At 36.2% G+C, this 20,829-nt stretch overlaps 1 pseudogene; it reads left to right on the forward strand.

The window, feature by feature from the left end:
- The first annotated feature begins 5,499 nt into the window (after positions 1 to 5,499).
- On the forward strand, positions 5,500 to 6,269 carry LOC143672471 (CAAX prenyl protease 1 homolog pseudogene; annotated as a pseudogene).
- Positions 6,270 to 20,829: the final 14,560 nt, after the last annotated feature.

A 20,829-nucleotide genomic window follows, 5' to 3' on the forward strand; every position in this document is an offset into this window, starting at 1 on the left:
CTGATATGTCATTTCCAAATATCATCTCCCATTGTGTAGGCTGCCTTTTTACTTTCTTCTGAAGTTCTTTGATGTGCAAAAGTTTAATTTTGAGGAGTTTCCATTTCTTTCTTTCTTCAGTGCTTTTGCTTTGGGTGTAAGGCCTATAAAACCACCTCCAAGTATAAGATTTATAAGATATCTCCCTACGTTTTCTTCTAACAGTTTTATGGCCTTAAGACCTAATGTTTAGGTCTTTGATCCATTTTGAGTTAACTTTTCTATAGGGTGTGAGATATGGGCCCTCTTTCATTCTCTTGCAAATGGATATCCAGTTCTCTAGGCACCATTTTTAAAGAGACTCTTCTGTTCCACGTGAGTTGGCTTGACTGCCTTATCAAAGATCAGTTGTCAGGGGCGGGCCGCGGTGGCTCAGCGGGCAAGAGTGCTTGCCTGCCATGCCGGAGGACCCCGGTTCGATTCCCGGCCCCAGCCCATGTAAAAAACAAATAAACAAAAACAAAATATAATAAAACAAGAAAATGTTTAAAGATGTTTCCCTTCCTTCCTTCCATCCTTCCTTCCTTCTCTCTGTCTTTCCTTCCCTTCCTCCCTCTCTCTAAAAAAAAAAAAAAAAAAAGATCAGTTGTCCATAGATGAGAGGGTTTATATCTGAGCACTCTATTTGATTCTATTGGCCAATATATCTATCTTTATGCCAGCACCATGCTGTTTTGACCACTGAGCTTCACAATATGCCTTAAATTCAGGTAGCATGAGACCTCTGACTTTACTTTTGTTCCTCAGGATATTTTTAGCTATTCGGGGCACCCTGTCCTTCCACATAAATTTGGTTATTGAATTTTCTATTTCTGAAGAGTAAGTTCTTGGGATTTTGATTGGTAGTGCATTGAATCTGTAAATCAATTTAGGTAGAATTGACATCTTAACTATATGTAGTCTTTCAATCCATGAACATCATTCGCCTTCCATCTATTTAAGTCTTCCGTGATTTCTTTTAACAATTTCTTGTAGTTTTCTTTGTACAGGTCTTTTGTCTCTTTCGTTAAATTTATTCCTATATATTTTATTCTTTTGGCTGCAATTGCAAATGGAATTCGTTTCTTGATTTCCCCCTCAGATTGTTCATTATTAGTGTATAGAAACTCGACAGATTTTTGAGTGTTGATCCTGTAATCTGCCACTTTGTTGTATTCATTTATTAGCTCTAGTAGTTTTGCTGTGGATTTTTCAGGAGTTTCGACATATAATATCATACCATCTGCAAACAGTGAAAGTTTTACTTCTTCCTTTCCAATTTTGATGCCTTGCATTTCTTTTTCTTGTCTAATTTCTCTTGCTAGAACTTCCAACACAATGTTGAATAACAGTGGTGATAGTGGACCTCCTTGTCTTGTTCTTGATCTTAGGGGGAAAGTTTTCATTTTTCCCCATTGAGGATGATATTAGCTGTGTTTTTTTCATATATTCCCTTTATCATTTTAAGAAAGTTCCCTTGTATTCCTATCCTTTGAAGTGTTTTCAATAGGAAAGGATGTTGAATTTTGTCAAATACCTTTTCTGTATCAACTCAGATGGTCATGTGGTTTTTCTGCTTTGATTTGTTGATATGGTTTAATTAATTGACTTTCTTATGTTGAACCATCCTTGCATACCTGGGATGAATCCTACTTGGTCAGGATGTATAATTCTTCTAATGTGCTGCTGGATTCGATTTGCTATAATTTTCGTTGAGGATTTTTGCATGTATATTCATTAAAGAGATTGGTCTGTAGTTTTCTTTTTTTGCAATACCTTTGTCTGGCTTTAGTATGAGGGTGATGTTGGCTTCAGAGAATGAGTTAGGTAGCTTTCCCTCCTCTTCAATTTTTTTTGAAGAGTTTGAACAGGATTGTTACTAATTCTTCCTGGAATATTTGGTTGATTTCACATGTGAAGCAATCTGGTCCTGGACTTTTCTTTGTGGGGAGCTTCTTAATGACTGATTCAATTTCACTACTTGTGATTGGTTTGTTGAGTTCATCTTTTTCTTCTCAAGTCAAAGTTGGTTACTCGTGCCTTTCTAGAAAGTTGTCCATTTTCTCTACATTGTTGTTTTTATTAGCATAAAGTTTTTCATAGTATCCTGTCATTATTTCCTTTATTCCTGTGGGGACATTGGTTCTGTCTCCTCTTCCATTTCTGACCTTATTTATTTGCATCCTCTCTCTTCTTCTTTTTTGTCAGTCTTGCTAAGAGTCTGTCAATCTTATTGATTTTCTCATAGAACCAGCTTCTGGTTTTGTTGATTTTCTCAATTGTTTTCATGTTCTCAATTTCATTCATTTCTGCTCTAATCTTTGATATTTCTTTTCTTTTGCTTGCTTTGGGGTTAGTTTGCTGTTCTTTCTCTACTTCTTCCAAGCGGACAGTTTATTCCTCAATTTTTGCACTTTCTTCATTTTGATATAGGCATTTAGGGCAATAAATTTCCCTCTTGGCACTGCCTTTGCTGCATCCCACAGATTTTGATATACTGTGTTTTCATTTTCATTTGCCTCGAGATATTTACTGATTTCTCTTGTAATTTCTTCCTTGACCCACTGATTGTTTAAGAGTGTGTTATTGAGCCTCCACATATTTGTGAATTTTATAGCACTCTGCCTATTATTGATTTCCAACTTCATTCCTTTATGATCTGAGAAAGTGTTTTGTATGATTTCAATCTTTTTAAATTTATTGTGACTTGTTTTGTGACCCAGCATACAGTCTATCTTTGAAAATGATCCATGAACACTTCAGAAAAACGTGTATCCTGCTGTTTGGGGGTGTAATGGTCTATAAATGTCTGTTATGTCTAGCTCATTTATTGTAATATTCAAATTCTCTGCTTCTTTATTGATCCTCTGCCTATATGTTCTGTCCATTGATGGGAGTGTGGAATTGAAGTCTCCTACTATTATGGTAGATGTGTCTGTTTCTCTTTTCAGTGTTTGGCACATGTATTTTGGAGCATTCTGGTTCAGTGCATAAAGATTTATTATTGTTATGTCTTCATGCTGAATTGTTCCTTTTATTAGTACATAGAATTCTTCTTTGTCTCTATTAAGTGTTTTACATTTGAAGTCTAATTTGTTGGATATTAGTATAGCTACTCGTACTCTTTTCTGATTGTTATTTGCATGAAATATCTTTTTCCAACCTTTCACTTTCAAACTGTGTTTATCTTTGGGTCTCAGATGTGTTTCTGGAGGACAGCATAGAAATGGGTCTTGCTTTTTAATCTGTTCCCCAGTGTATGTCTTTTGATTGGGGAGTTTAATCCATTAACGTTTAGTGTTATTACTGTATGCGTAGTACTTTCCTCACCATTTTGCCTTCTGGATTTGATATGTCATATTTAGTTTTCCTTCATTTTGCATTTACTTACAGTCTTCCTTTCTACATTCTTCCCCACACCTCTCTCTTCTGTCTTTTTGTATTTGTCTCTAGTGCTGTCTTTAGTATTTCTTGCAGAGCTGGTCTCTTGGTCACAAATTCTGTCAGTGATTTTTTTGTCTGAAAATGTTTTAATTTCTCCCTCATTTTTGAAGGACAATTTTGCAGGATATAGGACTCTTGGTTGGCAGCTTTTCTCTTTTAGTAATTAAAATATATCATCCCACTGTCTTCTCGCCTCCATGGTTTCTGTCAAGAAATCTACACATAGTCTTATTGGGCTTCCCTTGTATGTGATGGGTTGCTTTTCTCTTGATGCTTTCAGGGTTCTCTCTTTCTCTTTGACCACTGACATTCTGATTACCAAGTGTCTTGGAGTACATCTATTTGGATCTATTCTCTGTGTGGTACACTGCACTTCTTGGATCTGTAATTTTAAGTCTTTCATAGGAGTTGGGAAATTTTCAGTGATAATTTCCTCCATTAGTTTTTCTCCTCCTTATCCCTTCTCTTCTCCTTCTGGGACACCCACAACATGAACCTTCATGTGTATCACATTGTCATTCAATTCCCTGAGTCCCTGCTCATATTTTCCCATTTTTTTTCCTGTATTTTATTTTTCTTGCCAGATTTCAGATGTTCCATCCTCCAGTTCACTAATCCTAACTTTTGTCTCTCAAAATCTACCACTGTAGGTTTCCATTGTTTTTTCATCACGTCTACTGTGCCTTTCATTCCCATAAGTTCTGTGATTTGTTTTCTCAGACTTTTGATTTCTTCTTTTTGTTCATTCCTTACTTTCTTTATATCCTTTCTCAATTCATTGTTTTGGTTTTTGATGAGGTCTTCCATGCCTGTTTGGATATTCTTGAATTAATTGTTTCAGCTCCTGTATCTCATTTGAATTGTTGGTTTGTTCCTCTAACTGGGCCATATCTTCAATTTTCTCAGAGTGATTTGTTATTTTTTGCCAGCATCTAGATATTTAATTACCTTAATTAGTTTATTCTGGAGGTTGCTTTCCTTCTTTTATCTAGGGTTTTCTTGTTGGATGAATTTGTTGTCTATCTGTTCTTTGACATTCAGTTCAGCTTTTAATGGACCTCTAGGTTAGGTTTCATTTAACACAGGAGAATTTTTCAGTTCTTATTTTCTTGTTTCTTGCCCTGCTTGTATGGTACCTTCCACCCCCACACACACCCTTAGGAGGGTCTACATAGGTATTATAGACCACAGTCAGGCTATCCGAGACTAAACTGGCTTCCTTTCAGGAGGAAAGAGTCACCTGCATTGGTTTTCCCAGCAGGTTGAAAGACTTTCCTGTGAAGTCTCTGGGCTCTACTTTTCTTATCCTGCCCAGTATGTGATGCTTGTCAGCCTGCATGTCCCACCAGCATAAGATGATCTGCACCTTTAACTTTGGCAGACTCTCCCTGCTGTGGGTTGGTGGAGACAGAAGAGAGGTTGTAGGCTTGTTTTAATGACTTCAAATTTCCAAGCCCTGGTGTCTGAATCCCTTGAGGAGGGAGTCCACCTGAGTTGGACTTCACCCCTTCCCTGGGGAAGGCACAGGCTCCAGACAAGCCCTCAAGTGAGCTTGTTTCTGCCTATGCCTGGGGGAGTTGCAGCCTGAGAAGCCCTGCTGCTGTATCCAAAGGCAGTCAAGACTTTGTAGAAACATGGCCACAAGTACTTGTTTCCCTTTTTTTTGTCTTTTTCCATCAGCCCTTCCCCCTTGGTGCTGGTGCAAAAATGAGTAACCTCTGCTTTGACCAGGATCACCTGAGCTGGGGGCTTTATCCTTAGTAGTCAGAATTTGTTAATTAATTCCACAATTGGCGTTCGGTTAGCTCAGCCCCTGCTGCTGGGAAAGTCTCTTTCCTTTCTCTTTTGGGAAGCAGCCTATGGGGAGGTGGTGCCAGTTGCAGTGGCTTAGAGGACTCATGGTTCTGGGGGGTGCTTGTAGCCAGTCCAGCTGGTCAAGACTGGGGTATGCTGTGTGTCCAGTCACTGACATGGCCCCAGGAGCTCTTCTGTACTGTTTCTCATTATTTAGTGTTTCTTCTGGAGGATGACTAAAACATGCATATTGCTAAGCTGCCATCTTGGCCCAGAAGTCTCAGTGATTATGGTTTTACATATGCTTGACTGTTCACAATAGTTCACTCTCTGGTGCTTGTCACAATCTATGCTGGTTATTGTCCCTTTATTTGACAAATTCACACCTTTGCCAGAAGGAAAACTTAAACAAGAAATTGAAGTAAGGGCAAAGAGTACTTGACTTTCCTTTGCCTAAGGGGTATGTTGTTGAAGGATCTAATTGCTCTTCCTACAGCAATGTTTATTTTTATGGGTTCTTTAATAACACTTTACTAGAAGAGTTTCTCTGTTTTGAACAGACATCCAGAATGAGTCTATCTTAGAACCCCACAAGACTGGAGAAAGGGTTGGTGAGGAAATAAAAACTAAAATTAAAAATAAGAAACAAGGGTGTGAAAATATCATTAGCCACATGATTTTTTTCTTGGGTTTTTTGTTTATGATATTAATTGGTTGAAAGGAATTTTTTGCTACATTGATTTTTCTGACAGCTAAACCACTTGAATTGCACTATTGGTCATATTCCAGTTCATTTTTTCACTTTACAATGAGGTTCTTTCTTTTTATCTAACAGTCCTAAGTCACAGATTTTAGTTTCAAGCTGATCCACTTGCCAAGAAACCTGGGAAGGCTAAAGACTTATATTCTGCTTTAATCAAACTAGATAAGAAAACCTGAGATTCCCTGTTTCTGACTGAATTATGTGGCATTATTGTTATCCTCTACTACTAGAGAGACTTCTAGCTTTGTAAAATACAAAACAAGATTGAGATACCCCGAAGTCTGTGACTGCAGACATTTCTGATTATTTTTGTGCTGGCAGCATGATCCAGCTCTTCAAGTTTGTTATAAAAAAATTTTTAAGGATTATTAAGTACAGAAAAGCCAAGATTTAAATATATTTAATATCTCATTTAAAAATCTAATCTAATCTAATATGAATCTAATAATTCAATTCTTAAAGAAAACACTTGGCATGATTTTGAGACGTTGTATTTGAAGTTGCAGTTTTTTTTTATCTTTGACATCTACTTTGCCATCAACTTGTAAAAATATTTGAGAAAATGCAGATTTGTTGTATTTACAAATTTTTATGGACTCTGCATATAAGGTTTGGGTACCTGCATCTGAAAGAGAAAACATGGCCTCTGAGTCTTCTCTGTAAGGTAAAAGCAGTGGTTCTAAATCATGGTGCTTATACTTAAGTTGAAGTTTATTTTTTTTACTTTTCAGACTGCTATGATTTAATTTCACCAATCATTGTTTTAGGTAAAGAAGAAAGGTAGTTTGTAAGGCTGATTTTATTAAAGTTAATGTCATTAGAAATATATTGTCTTGCCCGATTTCTCTCTTTTATCTCTTGCTACATCTGACCAGTAGTTTTTCTAATGCTCTGAAATCAGAAATTATGTTAGAATATGTTTTAATCACTATTATTGTTTTTAGGAAGAACTTGGTCTTTACCTTTCATTCCACCTGATAGGTCTGGCACCAACTGGGTGAACCATATTATTTTTCAAAACATTCCACTTTTTCTTATTCATATACTTATTCAATAAATAGTGCATTCTTCCAGTTAGAAGAAATTGCCATATTGAACAGGCTTTGCTATTTTAAGAGTGACAAAACCTGAGAAGAAGACTAAATGATGTTTTAAGAGATATAAGGATGAAATGTTGATGATTCTCTTGATATTACAGGAAAGATATAGTCTTTCCCTTTCAAGGACAGAAAAATTGCAGTTTTATTTTTATATATTTTATTGTCAAGCTATAAATAGTATTTAATCAGACCTAATTCCACTTTTAGAATATGATTCTTGCTATGCAGATAATTGTTAATTTCAAAACAGATGGCATAAAAGATTTCTTTTCCAGTTGTAAAAGGTGTAGGTTTGCTTTAAACCTCTGTTCATGCTGAACAAAAACTTATTGTGCCTAGAGCTCTCACTCACTTCTCTGCTTTAATTTCAAAGTCAGATTGACCATGCACCCTTGGTATTTGGCTATAAGTCTTTTGCTCAGATGTCATATGGTTATGTCTTTATAGGGAAATATGATAAAAATTAAAATTTATTTTAAAAATACTAAATTGGGGATGAAAGACAAGTGATGAGTGGTAATTCTGATTTGATAATTGGTGGCATTGTGTTTGCCAGCTCATTTCAATCATGGACCAGTGAAAATTGTCTGAAGTTGAGATTGGTACTTATTGTACAATCAAGTGAGGATAATGTAAGACATGGTTTATTTATTTTGTACATCATCCATGATAGATGAAGGAAGGAATCCATGATTCCCAATGACCAAGAAGCACAGCAAAAACTGTGCCACACTTTTATGATGGAATATGGTATGGCTATAGAAAAGAAAGATGTTGAGAGGCACACAATGAACCGAACAAAGCTTAGGGACAATGTGTTCTGCAAAATAAGCCAGAAACAAAAGAACAAATATGATAAGACCTCTCTCAGACAATAACTTCTTAGGAAATGGGAGCCTAGATTTTAAGTCTATATAGTAGCCATATTTAGTCTGAAATTGTAAGTGTATTTCTATGTTTTGAGACAGTGAGCTGTATGTGCATCAGCTGATATTTACCTGGAACTTTCACTAACTCTGCAATATCTAAGACCCAGAAGTAGAATGCTACAGCCCTGGAAGTTAGCAAAGCTAAAAGTTAAGTAGCCAAAAAGTAATTAGGCCTCAACTAGACTTTAAAGTGAAGTCAATAAGATATTCATTGCTGCATTTACACAATACTAAAATTTGGTAACAAATTTACAAGATCAATAAATGATAAAAGACTGATTAAATTAGTTCTATAACATCCATATGTATGCAGCCATTAAGATAATATAGATGTATGTGAATTGGCAAGGAATGCGTTTATGCCATATTAAGTAGAGAAAATGTTAAAGAAGCTGTGGAATAAGTTTTTTCATAAATATTCACATTTTTGTAAATATATTTATAAATATAAACACACACACCCACACACACATACAAGAAACCAATCTAGCTAGGCCTAAGGTAAATCAGAATGCAGGGCAAAAGATGACAGTGTATGTACTCTAGACATTCACCTCCTTGTATGAGAGCACAGGCAGAGAGGGTTATTAGGACTGGAACCTAAATTTTCTGTAGCACATAATCTAAATCAGCCAGTCTGGATAGCACATAAAAATAACTCAAGCTCCAGGATTCCAGAATAGGGATGAAGTCTTATAAATTTGAATAAGTTCATATGATATCAAGATGTATCTCAGATTCTGGTAAGCTGATAATAAGTATTGGTAGAGTCCCCTGAGGATCCAAAGAGAAATATATAAATTGCCATGTCTGGTAAACACTGGCTATCTTCTAAACTATTGGAGGCTCATGAAAATATAGATCAAAGCATGAATTGCCTTATGAAACATATTTATATATGGAGAAGCTAAGACTACCCATAATGAAACCTAGCAGTTGCTTCCAGGAAGCCCTTTTTTTTGGTCAGAGGTGGCGTCTCTTTCTCTCTCTCTCCCTCTCCCTCTCCCTCTCCCTCTCCCTCTCCCTCTCCCTCTCCCTCTCTCTCTCTGTCTCTCTCTCTCTGGAAGCCCAATTCTGCAAGGAAAATTGTTGTTCTCCCCTCTATGTGGGATAAGCCATTCAAATGTGAAAATTTCCCTGACAACCTGGGGTGTGACTCCATGGGCAAGTCTGGCCCTGGCACCATCGGGTTGGCAATGCCTTCCAAAAGGGGAGAAAGAAGTGTAATAAAAGAAGATATCAGTGGCTGAGAGATCACACAGATGAAATTTTATTCTGTTAACTCTCATGCAAGCTTCAGTTAGTTGAGCGCTGATTGCCATCATTAGCTAAACCCCATTAATAGCTCTCCTGCTGACTCTAAAAAAAATTTAAGTCTTGAACTGAAACTTTATAAATGTTTCATACACTGGGATTGCCTTTCTTTGCACATATGATTCCCAGAGGGTACATAGAACAGATAAATCCTGAAAGGGATCAGGTTTTCCAAGATTATCAATTAATTACATCTCTCTATCCTTTAGTGTGGACACATTTTCTCAGCATGAAAAAGTTAGAACAGCATTGCCCAAAGATTCTTGTAGATTGGGAGAAGGATTAAAGGTGAAGGAGGAGGTATGACAGAGAAAACGGGATTTAACAAATGAGTCTGGCTGCTGAATCACTATATTAATAATCTTCCCAGTCTCCAGTGTTTTTGAGCAGATAGAAGGAAGAATCTGAGAAGGTGGAATGATAGCCCATGACAAACTCTTGGATCTGTTCTGTCACTACTTGTTAAAGTATGCTTTGAAATTATTGATTTTTTCTTTCTTTGTTTTGTTTATTTGTTATATTTTATGGAGAAAAGCATTTTTAAAAAATGCAATGATTACAAAAATGTAACAGATGCATATAGAGAACAGAAGAAATATTTGATGTAATAACACTGAGAATTTTTCCAAAATTATCAACAGACACAAAACAACAAACACAGGAATTCCAGAGAACACCAAGCAGAATAAATACTAAAGTATATAAATGTAGGTGTATTGTATTTAAACTACAGAAAATCAGAGACAAAGGGAAAATCTTGAAAGAAGGCAGAAGAAAAACACCTTACCTGTAGAGAAACAAGGATACAAAGGACATCAGTTTTATCTTCAGAAATCATGAGAGCAAAAAGAGAGAAAAGCGAAACCATTAAAATGTTGAAAGCAAAAGCACACCAAGTCAGAATTCTATATCCACTGAAAAGTTCCCTCTGCTGTTGAAAGACAAATAGTGCCTTTTTCAGATTAACAAAAAATTAAAGGAAATTTTCTCTAGCAGGCCTGTCCTACAAGGAATGTGAAAAATAAGTTCTTCAGAGAGAACAAAATGAAATAGGTTAGAAATTCAGACCTACATGAGGAGGAAAATTCTATTTTTCTTTTTAACTGACCTAAAAGTTAATAGTTTGCTTGAATTAATAACAGGAAATATATTGGATTTAAATATGGAGAAGTGAAATGAATGAGACCAATGTGATAAGGAATAGTGGGAAGGAGGTAGGAATATTCTATTGTAAGATAACTAAACTATCTGTGAAGCTGTAAATTATTATATGTAAGTGGAATTTTACAGGTTGTAAAGATATGTTGTGAACACTGCATCACTAAAAAAGTGTTTAATGGTATAATTGATTGTTAAGAGAAGAAAGAACATGTAATCATGTAAAATGTTCAATTAAAATCAGAGAAGACAAAAACATTGGAAGACAAAAGAAGCATAGAAAAATAGGAGCAAATAAAAAAGTTATGAATATGGCTTAAAAAGTTATGAATATGGTAGATATTCACACAGACATACCAATGATCACTTTAAAATTTGAAATGGTAAATTCAGTAATTAAAAGACAGCATCTGAGAGAGTAGATAAAGCAATACCCAGTTATATTTTGCCTATAAGAATCCCACTTTAAACAGACAGATTCAAAGAAAAAGAATAGAGAGTCATACCATTCTAATACCAATCAAAAGAAAATAAGAGAAACCATATTAATTTCAGACAAGGCAGACTTCAAAGCAAGATAAATTTTCAGGATAAATACAGGAATTGCTTGTGATAACAGGATAAGTTCTCTTAGAGGACCTGAAAATACTTAAAGTACATGTTCCTTAAAAAAGAACTTCAAGTACACAAGGCAAAACTAATGGAAATGCAAGGAGATATAGAGCAGTTCCATCTTTACAGTCGGAAATTTTGACGTTTTTCTATCTGTAAATTACAGATCCAGAAACATAAAAATCAGTAAGGATACATTTGAACTAAACCACACTTTCAGTCACTTGGGTTTAAGGGTTTAATTGATATTTAAAGAATTCTTCATTAATAGTAGTAGGAGTGTAAATCTCCTTGGCAATGTGGGACATGACACCAGGAGATGAACTAAGACCTGGCATCATGGAACTTAGGAAGAATTCTTGACTAGAAAGAAGAGAGAAATGAGATAAAATGAAGTGTCAGTGGCTGAGAGATTTCTAACAGAGTCAAGAAGTTATTCTGGAGATTTTCTTAGGCATTATATGTTTACCTCTTTTTACATTATGATGTATTGGGGTGGCTGGAGTGAAGTATCTGAAACTGTTGACCTGTATTCCAATAGCCAGCCTTGATTCTCAAAGGTGATTGTATAACTTTATATCATTTGCATTTGGCCTTTGTTTCTGGCTAATTTCACTCAGTATAATGCCCTCAAGGTGCATCCACATTGTAACATGCTTCATAACTTTATTCTACTTTACAGCTGCATAGTATTCCACCATAAGTATATACTGCAGTTTGTTTAGCTTCTCACCCATTGAAGGATATTTGGGCTGTTACCATATGTTGGCAATTGTGAATAACACTGCTATAAACATCAGTGTGAATCTGTATGTTTGTTCCCTTGCCATAAATTCCTCTGAATATATAACTAGTAATAGGATTGCTGGATTATATGACAATTGTATGTTTAGTTTCCTGAGGAACCATGAAACTGCCTTCCAGAATAGTTGAACAATTCTACATTCCCACCAACTGTGAATAATTGAACCTGTTTCTCCATGATGTCTCCAGGAATTGATGTGTCTGGTTTTTTTTTATAATGGCCATTCTAGAAGGTGTGAGATGATATCTCATTGTGGTTTTGATTTTTATTTACTAATAGCTGGTGAAGTTCAGTATACTTTCATAGTTTTTGAGCCAATTGAATATCCTGTTCTGAAAAGGGCCTGTTCATGTCTTTCACCCATTTTTAAATTGGGTGGCTTGTCTTTTTGTTGTAAGTTGAAGAATCTCTTTATATATTCTGGATATTAAAACCTTACCTGATATGCGATATCCAAATATTGTCTTCCATTGTGTAGGCTGCCCTTTTACTTTCCTGGAAAAGTTCTATGTTGCACAACAGAGTTTAATTTTGAGGTGCTCCCATTTATCTATTTATTTTTTCATAACTGGTGTATTGAGGGTGATGTTTTGGAAACTACCACTTAGCACAAGAGTACATAAGATTTTTCGTACATTTTCTTCTATTATAACATTTATAAAATATTTCCCTACATTTTCTTCTAAAATTTTATGGTTTTCACCATAATATTTAATATTTTTAGTTTACTTTTGTTTAGGTTTGAGATATGAGTACTCTCCCATTTTTTTTTTTTTTTTTTTTTGGCTATGGCTATCTAGTTCTCCAAACACCATTTATTGAAAATGTTTCTCTGTCCCAGATGTGTTGGCTTGATCACCTTATCAAAGATCAATTGTTCATAGGTCACAGCATCTATTTCTGAACACTCAGTTTGACTCGACTGTTCTGTGTATCTATCTTTGTCAATACCATGGTGTTTTGACCACTATAGTTCTGTAATGTACTTTCAAGTCAAGTAGTATGAGGACTCCCACTTCATTTTCCTTTCTCGAGATATTGTTAGTGATTTGGGGCACTTTGCCCTCCCAAATAAATTCGTTTTTTCCATTTATGCAAAGTAAGTTATTGGAATTTTAGTTGGTATTGCATTGAGTCTATAAACCAATTTGGTAGAATCTACATCCTAACTATATTTAGTCTTCCAATCAATGAACACAGTATGCCCTTTCCTTTATTTAGGTGCTCCATAATTTCTTTTAGCAATTCCTTGTAGTTTTCTGTGCATTGGTCCTTTGATTCCTCAGTTAAATATATTCATAAACATTTATTGCTATTGTAAATGGAATTTTTTCCTTGATTTCCTCCTCAGATAGTTCATTACTAGTGTATAGAAATACTAATGATTTTGGGTGGATCTTGTACTTTGCCACCTTCCTGTACTCATTTATAAGTCCTGGTGGCTTTGTTGAAGATTTTTCAGGATTTGACATGTAGTATCATGTCATCACTAAGCAGAGTTTTACTTCTCTTTTCCAATTTATATTCCTTTTGTTTCTTTTTCTTGTCTAATTGCCCTAGTTAGAACTTCCAACACAATGATGAATAACAGTGGAGACAGTGGGCATGCTTGTTTTGTTCCTGATCTTAGAGGGACAGCTTATAGTCTTTCCCCTTTGAGAATGATGTCAGCTGTGAGTTTTTCAAATATTCTCTTTATCGTATTGAGGAAGTTCCCTTCTATTTCTATTCTCAGGAGTGTTTTCATCAAGGAAGAATGTTGAATTTTGTAAAAGTTTTTCTGCATCATTTGAGATGATCAGCTGTTTTTTCTGCTTTGATTTATTGACATGGTGCATTACATTAATTGATTTACTTGTGTTGAACCAGCCTTACATATTTGGAAAAAATTCCACTTGGTCATGGTGTATAATTCTTTTAATGTGCTGCTTGATTCAATTTGCAAGTATTTTCTTGAGGATTTTTGTATCTGTATTTATTAAGGAAATTGGTCTGAATTTTTTTCTTGGGGGATCTTTCTCTGGCTTTGGTGTTAGTGTGATGCTTGCTTCACAGAATTTTCCTCTTCAGTTTTTTTTGTTGTTGTTGTTGAAGATTTTGATTATGTATTATTTCTTAAATCATTAATAAAATTCACATGTGAAGTCAACTTGCTTTGGACTTTTCTTTTTTGAAAATTTCTTGATAACTGATTCAATTTCCTGTAATTGGTTTATTTGGGGCAACAATTTGTTCTCGAGTCAATTTTGGCTGTACGTGCATTTCTATGAAATTGTCCATTTCATCTATGTTCTGTACTTTACTAGCATGTAGTTGCTGCTAGTATGCTTTCATTACCTTCTTTATTTCTGTCAGGTGACTGGCTATGTTTTCTCTCCAATTTCTGATTTTATTTATTGGCATCATCTCTCTTTTTTTGTCAGCATAGCTATGGGTTGATCAATTTTATTAATTTTCTCAAAGAACCAACTTCTGGCTTTGTTGATTTTCTTGACAGTTTTCATATCCTCAATATCATTTAATCTGCTCTAATCTTTGCTATTTCTTTCATTCTGCTTGAATCAAGCTTAATTTGCTCCTCTTTTTCTAGTTTTTTGTTTGTGACAGCTTATTCTCCAAGTTCGCCCCTTCTTCTTTTTTAATATAGACACTTAAGGCAACAATATCCCTTTCAGCAGTGACTTTTCTACATCCTATAAATTTTTATATCATCCGTTCTCCTTTTCATTTGCCTAAAGATATTTACTGATTGCTCATTTAATTTCTTCTTTGGCCCTCTTGTTAAGAGTGTCTTACCCAACCTCCATAGATTTGTGAATATTTATGGTCCTCTGCCTGTTATCGATTTCCAATTTCATACCATTGTATGAACTCTGTAACCTGACAGAGTGTTTTATAACTTCAATCATTTTAAATTTATTGAGACTTGCTTTACGACCCAGTGTATGGTCTATGCTTAAGAATTCTCCATGAGGACTTGAGAAAAATGTGTATCCTTCTGTTGTGGGGGGGGTGTCAATGTTCTATAAATGTCTGTGAAGTCTATTCATTTATCATAGTATGCAAAAGCTCTGTTTCTTTATTGATTATCTGACTAGTTGCTCTATCCATTGATAAGAGCATTGAGTTGAAGTCTCCAATATTGTTGTAGAGGCATCTACTTTCCCCCTCAGTGTTGTCAGTGTTTGCTTCATGTATTTTGGGGCGCTCTGGCTTGGTGCATAAATATTTATGGTTAGTTTTTTCTTTCTGATGAATTATTCCTTCTATTAATACTTAGTGACCTTCTTTGACTCTTTCAATTGTTTTACCATGTGAAGTTCACTTTGTTACATATTAGTGTAGCTACCCCCACTACATTCTGGTTGTTGTTTATTTGAAATGTCTTTGTCCAATCTTTCAGTTTCAGCCTGTTTTTGTCCTTAGGTCTAAAGTGTATCTCTTGTTGACAGTATATAGAATAGTCCTATGTTTTTACTTCATTCTGCCAGTCTATGTCTTTTGATTGGTGAGCATGATCCATTAATATTTATTGTTTTTATTGCTAAGGCAGTACTTTCTTCTACCATTTTGTGTTTTGGATATTATTTCTCTTAATTTTTTCCCTATTTTTACCTTACTACTAATCTTCATCTTTGCACTCTTCTCCAGACCTCTCCATCCTGTTTTTTCCTATCAGCCTGTTGTGCTCCCTTAAGTATTTCTTGTAAAGCTTGTCTCTAACTCACAAACTCTCTCAGTGTATGTTTGACTGGAGAAATTTTAAACATCCCTTAATTTACAAAGGACAGTTTTGCTAAGTATGGACTTCTTTGTTGGCATTTTTTCTCTTTTGAATCTTAAGTATGTTATACCATGGCCTTCTCACTTCCATGGTTTCTCCTGAGAAATTCAAAATGTAGTTGTGGTGAGTTTCCCTTGAATGTGGTGGATTGTTGCCCTCAAAATTCTCTTTTTGCCTTTAACTTTGACAACTTCATTAATAAATGTCTTGTAGTAGGTTTATTCAGATCTATTCTGTTTGGGTATGCCACAACTTCTTGGATCTGCAATTTTATGTATTTCATAGGAGATGGAAATTTTTCAGTGATCATTAGGATAGAGATCCATTAGTCCTTTCTGCCCCTCTTCATTTCTCCTCTCCTCTGGGATCCCCATCACACAGTCATGTGCTTCATGTTGTGATTCAATTTCATGAGACACTGCTCATATTTTTCCATCCTATTCCCTGACTGTTCTTTTGTGTGCATTATTTCAGATGTCCTGTCCTTAGTTCATTAATCTTTTTTTATGTTGTTGTAGGTCTCTTCTTTTTTCTCTTCTGTCATGGCTTTCATTCCCATAAGTTCTGCCATTTATTTTTACAAATTTTCTAGTTCTTCTTCTTTAAAAAAAACATTTTTTATCTTGCATCTCTTTTGTCATATCTTTCCTCAACTTATTTGATATGATTTTTAATGTGATTTTGCATACCTGTTTGAACATCCCCCCCTCCTTAGTTGTTTCAACTCCTGTATCTCACTTGAAAATGTTGGTTTGTACCTTTGTTTATTGGGGCATATCTTTAATTCTCCTAAATGACTTGCTATTTTTTGCTGTTATCAAGGTACTTGATTTCCTTAATTATTTTATTCTAGAGATTGTGTTTACTCTTTTAATTAGGGCTTTCTTGTTGGTTTGCTTTTTCTCTATCTGTCCTTTGGCATTCAGCTCAACTTATTCTGGACCTCTAGTATAACTTCCAGTTTACTGATCAGAATTTTTCAGTTTTCATTTTTCTGTTTCTTGGCCGACCTATATGGAACACTTTTGATGAGGTTTTCAGGTATGATCAACACTATCAAGTTTATTGAGAGCATATAGGCCCACATCTTAGGAGGAAGGTGTAATCAGAATCAAGTTTCTCTATGGGTAAGAGCCAGCAGGTTGCCAGACTTTCCTATGAAGTTTCTCTACTTGCTGATATTCATATTGTGCACTGAAAGTGGCACTTGTAAGCCCATAGCTTCCCCCAGTGTAAAGTGATGTGCTGCCTATAATTATTTGCAGCCTCTCCCTGCCAGTAGCCTGAATTTCATGAAGGAAGGTGGTAACTCAATCTTGGCCCCACCCACCTTTCTCTTGGGGATGTTACACCCTTTAGGGTATTGTCTGCCTTCATCTGATTGGTTACTTTTTCTCTCAGACATGCCATAATTCTGCCATTGCCTGGGGACAGTGCTGGAGCCTGAGAGTGCTTACAGTTCTACCTAATGAGCTGGAGTTGTTACATGGCTCTATGCTTGCCTAAGCTCTATGTGCCCCTTTTCTTAGGGCTATGCCCTTTTCCAGTGTTTCCTTTTCTAACTCAAAAAAACCATTTTTTTGTTTTGCTTTGTTTTCACTGTCATTCCAGCCCCCTCTTTGCACAGACAAAAACTACTCATTCTGTAAGTGCTTACTCCTGGTTTATCTGTGCTTAGGGCCTGTTTTCTGTGATCCAAATTTTTTAATTAATTCTAAAATTAGAGATTTTTTTATCTTCCTTTTTAGTAGCATCTGTTTCTTTTTCCCTCAGTAACTACATGCCATGCCCATGGGAGAGGGCACAAGATTTACAATTCTGCCTGAGATTTCAGCCATTCCACCCATTCTAGATTGGTGTATGATGTGTGTCTGGTCACTGATATCCCCCCAACAGTTTACCCCAGAAAGTTGTTAAATTACTTGTCCAGGCCAGACTTCTTTCTCAGCCCTACCAAGCCTTTTTTTTTCTTTTCAGACAAAGCAGTTTTAAAACTTGAATTTATTAAAGACAAATTTAAAATATATGCAACATGTTAGTATATAAAAAACAAGACTAATGTTATTAATACTGGTTTCTCATGTTGAAGAATTTCTGTTAACATTTCTAAGTGAAAAATCTACACAAAATTTAAGGATAGTTACCCAGTAGTTTTTATTCTAAGGTGGAAAATATGTGGAAATAAGATAACAGAATTGCATTTCCAAATTAAACATTTAAGGAACACTTTTAAAAATTATCACAGTGTGACAAAAGGAAATATAGAGTAGTGTAACCAGTAGGAATCATTTTGAGATGGTATTTCTAAACATATAATTTCTTTATTTCTTCTATAAAATAAAGGGAGACTGATAGATTATGGAAAGGCATATACACTCAGTGATGAATATCTTCCTGGGATGTATGCAAGGGGTTATCATGAGGCACCAGGTAATACAACTAAACATCCATTGCCAGCCCTTGGGATTTAAACCCCTTGCTTGCGAAGACTTTTTTATGGATCAGGCACAGTCCAAGTTGACTGTCAACGTGACTTATGTCACCCTCGCCCTTTCACCACCCTTGCAATTCTACCTCTGTGTCGTTTTATTGACTTCTCTTTTGACTTTTTCCGCTTGCATGCATACTTTCTCCCTAGTTGGTCAAGTTGCTGCTGCTACAATAGTATACTTTAATCTAATTTGTTTATCTCTGACCACTGTAATTCTCAGGAAGAAATTATTCTAATGTTAATTCTCCTTTACAAACCCTTCTTTTGATGACAGTTCATTGAAATGAGACTAATTCTGGTATAGATTACTTTGATTCATTCTGTATCATGGTTACAAACTCTCAGCTAACTCCTTGCCAGCCATCTCACATTGAATGCTTTTGGGCGAATGAAAAAGAATATGAACTATTTGCACCATCAGGGCAAAGCTTATGTCTCCCTTTGTTCAGTACTATGCCCTGGGTGTTTAGCATATAGTATGTACACAGAATATTTAAAGTTCAATGAGCCAATTTTTCCTGGAAATATGTATCGTCATGTGGGCTACTAATGACAGGCTATTTGTACCAACCAAATAAAAAAGTATATTAATCAAATGGACAATTCAATTCCTCCTGTTATGATTTATATACCCAGTTTTCTGTTCTCTTTTTTTCCTGTCCATTATTGTAAAATTGCAGAGTTTTAGAGTATAAAAGGACTCCAGGTGCCAATGTGTGGATGAGAAAATTAATTGAGGTCTACAGTAAATTGGTTCTACAGATAGAATTCAAAACTCAGGTAAATACAAATATTTGAGTGTTCTTGTTATGTGTTACTCTACTGCAATGCATTAAAGCAACAAAATCCCTTTGTCTTTCCTTCCAAAAAAAAAACCCTGGCCTACTATGGGTATGCTACGTGTATATTAGATAAATGAGAATTGCTTACTGAATTAATTAAGAAGCTGAAATTTCTAAATATAATCTTAATGTTGAATTTAAAAATTTAAATATACCTTTCTAAATAATTTCAGCATGGAATAAGTGACTTTCTAAATTATACTTAGCTTTCTCTAGTTAGTTACAGATAAGTTTGATCTCACGGTGTTGGGAGGGGTGAATTATTGAGTACCATTATGATAGAGAGCTCTATATTTATAGTATCACCCTTAAACCATCCAAGCCTTTTTTTTTATAGAGTCAGCAATTCAGGCCTCAGAAAGAATACCTGCAAGAACTGAGCATACCTCAGGACCTCCTAACCAGGCACCAGGCCTGGTGGAGCAGGTGGCTGGAGGCCAGCAACTACCTGGATGTGCTGCCAGAGTGACAACACTGAGTGGGCAGCCCTTCAGGCCTCTTGGAAGTGACTCAGTCTCCCTCCCATTGAAGAGAAGTTGACAACCACAGAGCAGAGTCCCTGGGCCCTAGGAAAGACCTCACCAGGGCCAGGATGCTGGCCCATGGTGGCTTCACAGACACTGACACAGTCTTGCTTGTCCTCTGGGAGTGCACAGACATTGGCATGGACTTTCTGGACACTTGGAAGAGGGCAAGACCCTAAACCAGAACAAAATACACTTCCAGCTCTTAACCGGGCTCCTTACTCTTTCTTACTTCTGCCACAAGTGGACAGAGTCAGAAAGAAATAATATTAGCAAATATAACATGACCACCAAAAACTACCATTTGGGAAGGGGAAATCTTTGCTTTCTTTTTCCTCCTGAAAAAAAACAGACATATTCCAACACTCTCACTGTTATTCTGTCTTTGTACCCCAACACTCAGAAACTCTTGTAACATTAACCAGCAGAGGGCCTGTGGTTGTGTGAACCATGGATGGAAATCCAAGCAGGCCCCAGCCAAGGAGGCAGACAGATTTGGGTCTCTTGTCCACAACCTTTGCATATAGTAAATTTGAAATAAAAGTCCAATCTGAAGTCAAGTATTGACTTCAATTTCACTGGTCAGATTGGAAAGTAATGGAGCTTCAGAGCTGTTTCCTGAGCTATGCAAGGCCCCATTGATGAACTACAGGGAGGAACTGATTTGGAGATTTCATGAGCATGCTTATGTGTTAGGCCAGGTGCTAGTCAGTGAGAGGAGACAGAGAAAAAAGCCTAATCTCTGTGAGCCTAACATGTCTGCCTGGGCTCCCAGGCTGTCTTTGGGAAGCTTTAACCAGGAGAAAATAGCGCTGAGAGGTCCGGTAGCTCTGAGAGATCCTGGAGCTCCAGACTCATTCTGAAGTGCCCTCTGTGGCTCCAGAAGTGGTTGCACTGCATAAGTGTCTCCTGATTAGGTTGTGCATGAGTGTCTCTGCATGCCAGCATGCTCATGTGGAGAGGTCTCCTATGTAGACAGAAAGGCACTGCACTGAGAGTGAAACTGTGGCCAGGACAGCCATGGCTGCTTCTGTCTGGACTATGCAGAATCTGAAGTTCAGTTCTTAGAGGGCAAAGGATCAAGAGCAGCTGGTCTGGAGAAGCTGCTCTGGAGAAGTGGGAAGGCAATTGGCAAGCTTCCCTTTCTTTCCTACCCCTTCTCCTTTTACATGAGGCATCTCATGCATGTATGCCAAACACTCAGGTGCTTTTCAATTTAAGGGTCTCGGCAGTGGGCACAGGGAACCCCTC

Source organism: Tamandua tetradactyla, chromosome Y (assembly GCF_023851605.1).
Source record: "Tamandua tetradactyla isolate mTamTet1 chromosome Y, mTamTet1.pri, whole genome shotgun sequence".
Lineage (NCBI taxonomy): Eukaryota > Metazoa > Chordata > Mammalia > Pilosa > Myrmecophagidae > Tamandua > Tamandua tetradactyla.